This window comes from Gossypium hirsutum, chromosome A07 (assembly GCF_007990345.1).
Source record: "Gossypium hirsutum isolate 1008001.06 chromosome A07, Gossypium_hirsutum_v2.1, whole genome shotgun sequence".
NCBI lineage: Eukaryota > Viridiplantae > Streptophyta > Magnoliopsida > Malvales > Malvaceae > Gossypium > Gossypium hirsutum.
This window is the reverse complement of record NC_053430.1, coordinates 66,446,894-66,454,543: the sequence shown is the minus strand read 5'-3', so window position 1 is coordinate 66,454,543 and position 7,650 is coordinate 66,446,894. Positions and strand designations below refer to the sequence as shown.

The 7,650-nt window shown below is 36.0% G+C and overlaps 1 non-coding gene across 1 annotated transcript; it reads left to right on the top strand.

Annotated features, from left to right (window-relative positions):
* The first annotated feature begins 5,194 nt into the window (after window positions 1-5,194).
* On the top strand, window positions 5,195-5,301 carry LOC121204061 (small nucleolar RNA R71). The gene has a single exon (XR_005898989.1). It is a non-coding gene; the product is annotated as a small nucleolar RNA R71 (small nucleolar RNA).
* The last annotated feature ends 2,349 nt before the right edge of the window (window positions 5,302-7,650 follow it).

Below are 7,650 nucleotides of genomic sequence, written 5' to 3'. Positions count from 1 at the left end.
TGCAATTGTACCTACGAGCAGGTGAATGTTGACTTGTGTTGATCTTCTGGTGCTACTGTAATCTGATTATACCCTGAGTATCCATCGAGAAAACAATAGTAGTCTCGCCCCGCGAGTCTATCCAACATATGATCCAAAAACAGTAAAGGAAAGTGATCTTTCCTAGTCGCCTTGTTCAGCTTCCAGTAGTCGATGCAAATTCTCTATCCCATTACTGTTCTAGTCGGTATCAACTCATTATTCTAGTTTTCAATAACCGTGATACCTCCTTTCTTTGGCACAAATTGGACTGAACTTACCCATGAACTATCTGAGATGGGGTAAGTGAGCTCATGTGACATAGATATATTGTATAATTTCACATAATCCCTCACACTGATCCGATGTCACATAACCATAGGAATAGTCTCATAGATTGCTCACGTATGCATCACATAACTACCTTATGATTTAGTTCAAATCAAGCTCACATATAAACTTGGAGTACATACTTGTTTAACCTTTCGCATTGAATATATTTATAAGCAATCTTATTGCGAAGTCTTATAGCTTTAAACTCTACTCGGATTATCGGCGAGACCTTTAGCTCAGATGAAATCTCCACACGAAGTCAGCGGGTCTTAACCCAGACATAGTCACCACATATGGTCATCTGGTCTTTAATCCCAGGTTTACATCATAGAGTTTCATGTATATTTATTCACATGTTACAACATTCACATCGACTATCATATTTGTAATTCATTTACCTCAAATATCTAATAAAACACACCTTCCGCCGTCTGTCATTTGGCCACAATATATATATACACATCTCATACATATCTCACATTAGCCATTTGGCTTTACCATATATCCATCTCATACACGTTTCGCATTAGCCATTCGCCTTTACCTCATATCCATCTCGTACACATTTCGCATTAGCCATTCGGCTTCGCCACATATATACACTTCCACGTTCATCACATTGGCCATTCGGCCTTATCACATATATGCATGTTCACATTCATCACATTGGCCATTCGGCCTTATCACATATATGCATGTTCACATTCATCTTATAAAATCCTCCATCAAAATATAAATTTTCATGTATTCACATAACAATTATCCAAATATACTTCACATACCACATATACTTTCACGTATACACTTTGTCTTGGCTGAATCTACATCTATCATTTTCTAATGAATAATTCAATTTCATGCCATACTATCATTTCATATTCGAATACTTATAAACTTACAATTTCACAAATTTTAATATCAAAGATCCATCTAACGCTCATATATCATTTTACAATATCACAATTTAGAATTCACGTATGGGTTTGATCAATAGCTTATGAGCAACTAAAACAAGTTTTATCCATGTTTACAACATAACCACAAATTCTCTACAAGCTGTTTTTCCTGAGCAACAGTCGTTAAATTATTTGTAACTGGGGCTACGAAATTCCAAATTATGTGCCGTTAATTTTCCATGAAAATAGACTCGTATATCCTCTATCCACAAAATTTTCAGAATTTTTGGTTTGGCTAATCAACACCAGATTTTTCTTAAAGTTTCCCCTATTTTACTGCTTGACTACTCTGACTACTCTTCACTAAGAATTTAATTTCTCATTGTACCGAATTCAAAATATGTTTTCGTTTATTGTGTTTGAAACTAGACTCATTAAGGAGTCTAAGCATATAATTTTATCTTATAATCATTTTTGTACGATTTATGATGATTTTCCAAATACTGAACAGGGGATTTCGGAGCCATTCTGACTCTGTCTCACACAACTTTGAAAATCTCATTATCGGCCACCCCCTTTACTTACGTGATTTCTTTTATACGAAACTAGACGCATCGAGCTTTAATTACATAATTTATTCAGCCTTTAACTCAACTCCCACAATTTATGGTAATTTTTCCAAAACACGCTACTGCTGTTGTCCCTAGCAGATTTATACAAATTACTCTGTAAAGTTCTCATTCACATATTTAAAACATAATATCATGTATGCCGTCATTTAGAAAAGTCATTGACCTTAACGTATATACATAATTCATATTCATCCCGCTTTAAAACTTAAAACTTACAAAGGAATCAAACTCAATTACTTAAGAACTTACCTCGGAAATTGCCGAACGATTACAGATTGACTACTCGGTTAGGTAGCTTTTTCTCTTATCCGAATTAGACTCCCTAAGCTCTTGAGTTTGAATAAACAAATTTAATCTATTACAAACCAATTATACAAACTCATGGCCGAATATAACAAGAAGACTAACTAGATTCTATTAGCCACTCATTGCTCTATTATCAACCTTACTTAATTATAGACACATTCGGCAATTTGATAATTAAGTTAATATCATGGTATCATAACTCAACATTTATCAATATATCATTAACAAAATATGCTCATGTCAAATTTACTCCCAATCACATCTCAAAATTCAGCAAGCTTAGAACTCATTTAATAATTAAATTCGGTAGTTTAATCACTTTGCTAACTACTTATACATATAATTCAATGATTTTTACATCATCTTACAATCACCATTATTCAAGACTTTGAGATTTCCACAAATGTTCATCTAATGCCTCTAGGCCGAATGTAATATTGCATCCAAATTCACATAGTTTTTGTTATATCTAATTCTAATGTACATAATCATAATTCAATTCAACATTATAAACCATTATCACCCATTTAGCCGATTATAGGAAATTAAATATAATATCTCTAGGACATACTCTACATGGCCGAATATACCACATTAATTTTTAACATTACCTATGTAATTACCTATAGGTTCTTATACCTTAAATTTCACACATTTAACCTTTTAATGCCTATTGATCATTCCTTTGATCTTAACCTAAATGACAACTCCCATTCTCCTTATTTCAACCGAATTATTCATAACATCAAGACTAAAATTTTGCACCTTGAACTTCATACATTTATAAAAACTTTCATAACTCATTCGGCCTTATCAAGAACCATTTAACATGCAAGGAAAATAATCATTGGGGAAGAAATTAACATTCCAAATAGACTCAATTTTTGACCGAATGTACAAGGTGCCTCTAAGCTACTCATCCAAAAATCTTTACCCCATTCTAGTCATTCTCCCATTGTTCCATACAACATGAAAATAACCCCTAATTCCAACACTTAATCATTCGGCATATTGCTCAAATCACCATAAGAAATCTCAACTTTCTTGACATTACCAAGAGTGCATCCACAATTTAACTTAGCATATTATAAAGCCAAATCAACAAATTCAAAGCTTACCTCCTAATAGCTAAAGATGAATGCCGAATTGCTCTAGGTAAGTTTTCCCTTCTTTTTCATCTTTGTTTCTGCTTGAGAGAGGTAGGAGAAGAAGATGAACACCATCCTCTTTCTTCTCTTTGTTTGATTCATTTTATTACAATTATTAAATCATTTATTAATACAAAATTATTTTAAATTTGAATTAGTGGAGCATTATCTTTCCTTGGCCGGCCACTATGTTTATTATGGGTAAATTGACATGCAAAACCACTCTTTTCAATGCATGTACTAATAGACCATTGTAAGATTAACCTCTCACTTTCCAACAATGTTTCATATAAGTCCATTTTAATAAATTCACATAAAAATGATCAAATTAATGCATGAAACTTTCACACATGCATTTACTCACATCATAAACACAGAATATAACTTTTAATTATTTTTGTGACTCGGTTTTGTGATCCCGAAATCACTTTCCGACTAGGGCCAAATTAGGGGTGTCACAGTAGGTCTAACTTCACCTATCCCCAACTTTCTAAATATTGACATACGCATCAAGTTGATACTCGCACCCAAGTCACATAGTGCCTTACCACAATATGTTGCTCCAATGTTGCAAGGTATGGTAAAAGATCCAGGATCCTTCAATTTTGGGGGTAGTTTGTCTTGAAGATATGCACTGTATTCCTTCGTCAGAGCTACCGTCTCAAATTCTTTGAGTCTTCATTTTTTGGACAGGATATCGTTCATGAATTTGATGTAGTTCGGCATTTGCTCAAGTGCTTCAACCAACGGGATGTTAATATGAAGTTACTTGAGTACGTCTAGGAACTTCTTGAATTAAGTCTCCTATTTCTGCTTTTGAAGTCTTTGAGGGTAGGGTGGTGGTGGTTTCTTTACTGGAACTGATTGATTCATCTTCTGTGGTAATTCTGCATCTAACGGGGTTGTTAGTTGATCAGAATTAGCTCGTTCTGAAATTACCTTGTCGGGTTTTGCAGATTCTGGTTGTTGTGAAACTATAATTTCAACGCTCGGTTGAACTTCCTCTAATTTTTGAGCATCAGCTTGCTCATTTTCAGCTTCAATGGTGTTGGGCTCTATTGTCTTTCCACTCCTCAATGCTAATGCTTTACAATGTTCTTTTCCCGGATTCCTCGGATTCTCCGTATCACTAGGTAAAGCACCTGGTGGTTGGTTCCTGAGTTCAGTTGCAAGCTGGCCCATTTGGTTTTCCAGGTTTTTCAATATAGCTGCTTGGCTTTGGATTAAGGCATCATTCTTGGCCATGTATGCCTTCAACAAATTTTCTAAGCCATTGGATGGTTCAGTTTAGGTTGGTTTTTGAACTTGTTGGGGAAAACTTCGTGGCTGGGTCGATCTAGGTTGGGCGTAAGTACTACTGGTTCCAGCTCCTTGGTTACTCTAGGAAAAATTAGGGTGGTTTTGCCACGGTGGGTTATAAAAATTGGATTGCAGTCCTTGCCTTCCTCGATTTTGGTTCTGGTTACCTATGTAGTACGTGGATTCTAGGTTTGATGGACATTCTTCAAACAAATGTCCTTCCCCACAATAAACACAAGCTATATTTTCAAATTGATTTGGTGGCTGTGCTGCAAAACTGCTAGACCCATTAGTAGTAAGATTTTTAAGCATTGAGGATATTGATGATACCTGAGATGCGAGTGAACTAAGAGCGTGTACTTCATGTATCCCAGCAACTCATCTTCATGACGTTGCTCGGTTGGTTGGCCATTGGTAATTGTTGTTGGCAATCCTCTCGATAATTTCATAAGCCTCATTATAGGACTTAGAAAGGAGACCACCATTAGCAGAAGCGTTCACTACCATCCTCGTATGAGCATTGAGACCATTATAAAATGTCTCAAGTTGGATACAATATGGGATTCCATGATGAGGGCACTTTCGTAATAACTCTTTGTACCTTTCCCATGTCTCATACAAGGACTCATCATCCATTTGTTGGAAGGTAGTGATCTCGTTCCTCAACTTAGCATCCTTGATAGGCGAGAAATACTTCATAAGGAATCTTTTTGCTAACTCTTGGCATGTGGAAATTGAGTTTGGTGGAAATGAGTTCAACCAGCCTCGAGCTCTATCCCTTAGCGAATATGGGAACAGCTTCAATCGTAATGCATCTTTGGGTACTCCAACTAACTAGAAAGAATCGCTCACCTTCATAAATAGTCTTAAGTGTAGGTGAGGATTTGCGGTAGGCATTCCACTAAATTGGCCCATTGTCTGAAACATTCAGAACATGACTAGCTTCAGCTCGAACCGCTGTGCCTCAATTTCAAGTCTCCTAATACCCAGATTAAGGTCATTAAATACTAGCACGACATGCTGTCATAAAGCTCTATCCTTATCATCAGCAATAAGGATAGGATTTTGAGCAGGGTTTGCTCCATTTCCTTGGATCAGATTTTCGAAGTTCATATCTTCGGTCCTTCTCTAATTTGCTTGTCTTCTTCACTGTCGGAAAGTTTGTTCAATCTCATGGTCTTCAGAGAGTGGGTCAATAATTTGGTCAATACTCATAAACACCTGAAATAATCACAGAAAAATTAATTAAGTTAAAAATTAAATAGAAAAAAAACCAAAATGTAAACTAACAAATTCGCAAATAATGACTTTTTAAAACAGTTCTCGGTAACGGCTCCAAAAACTTGGAACAACGAAAATGTGCAAGTGTACACAATCACAACAAGTAATAAAATGACAAGTAAATGTCGAGTTATTGTACCCACAGGGATTGTGAAAAGGATTATTTATGAATGCAATTTAAAAAACTTTGCTGAAGAAAAATATTTTGTTTAAAGAAGGTGATTAAAAACTTAAGAAAATTAAAATAAATAAAAATGAAGTAAAAGAAAGTTCTAATGCACGATTTCAAAATAAGATTTAATCAAGATGATATAATTGTGTTGGATTAATTAAACTTCTCATCTTAGAATTATTAAACTTATGTTTATATTGTTACGAATAAAATCATGGCAACCTGGTAATTTGCTAACTTATGAACATACTTACATACCAAAATCCATTCATCTCTTGACATATCCCTATGTCAATTCAACCGACTAAACAGATTCTAGTAAGCAAACATGTTATTGCACATACATACTCATTAAATTGAACTAATCTCTTGCATATCCCTAAGTCAATTCAAACGATTAATTAAATCTAACAAGCATATAAAAGGCTATGTCAGGTAACAAGGTATCCCTACCTTGAAACAGTTTAATCACAATAATCTTTCAAGTTATTGTAACACCCCTTACCCGTATCCGAGATTGGGACAGAGTATGAAGCATTACTGGACTTAAATAGAAACAAACAAGCAAAACCGGGCCATAAAATTTTATCCGATCTAAACACTTCAAAACAAGTTAAAATGTCATTATTATAGACCTACGAGGCCCAAAACATACCTTATTGGCGGTCTGAGACTAAACCGAGAACATACGAAGATTCTGAGAAAAATTTTAGGTTAAAGCCTCACATACCCGTGTGGAGGCATTGCAAACACCCGTGTGCTTGGGGACACGCCCATGTCCCACACCCGTGTCGAATTTTAGGATTTATTATCTATTTTGAACCTACAGGGGATTTCACACGGCCGAACACATGCCCGTGTCCTTCGCCCGTATCCCTCACATGGCCTGGCACATGCCTGTGTGGTAGCCCATGTGATTTTAGCGAGCATTCTATTTATGATGTCATCATACAAATTTGAAGCACACGGCCAAGCACACGTCCGTGGCCAGAGGCTGTGTCCTCCACACGGTTGAGGCACACGATCGTGTCTCTACCCGTGTGTTTACTACCATGCATGTTAACCTAAAATTCAAGGTGCAAGGGACCCACGACCGAACGACACGCCATGGGGCTGACCGTGTGTCACACACGGCTTAGACACATGCCCGTGTGTCTAACCATGTGGACCATTTGGAGGTCCATTGGTCACCCTTAAACAATCATACACTCCCATATGTTCAATGGCATAACACATGATATATTTGGACACTTAAACATGCAACATTATAACATCACTATGGCTCCTTTTACATACTAGACCATTAGTATTCACACCAACTTATCTTTTAGTCATTCCACACCAATTTCGTGGTTTACCATTCTCCATATTATCATTCCATTATGAGTGCTAAATCATGCAACCACATACTAGCAATTGAATAGTCATCCATCAACCAACACATACACATCTTAGTATGCATGTAAAGATAAACTTAAGGATACATCCCAATCATTAATATGGACCAAATCACATGGTCACATACAAAATAATCAATGCTCAAATGAGCCATTATACTTGGCTAC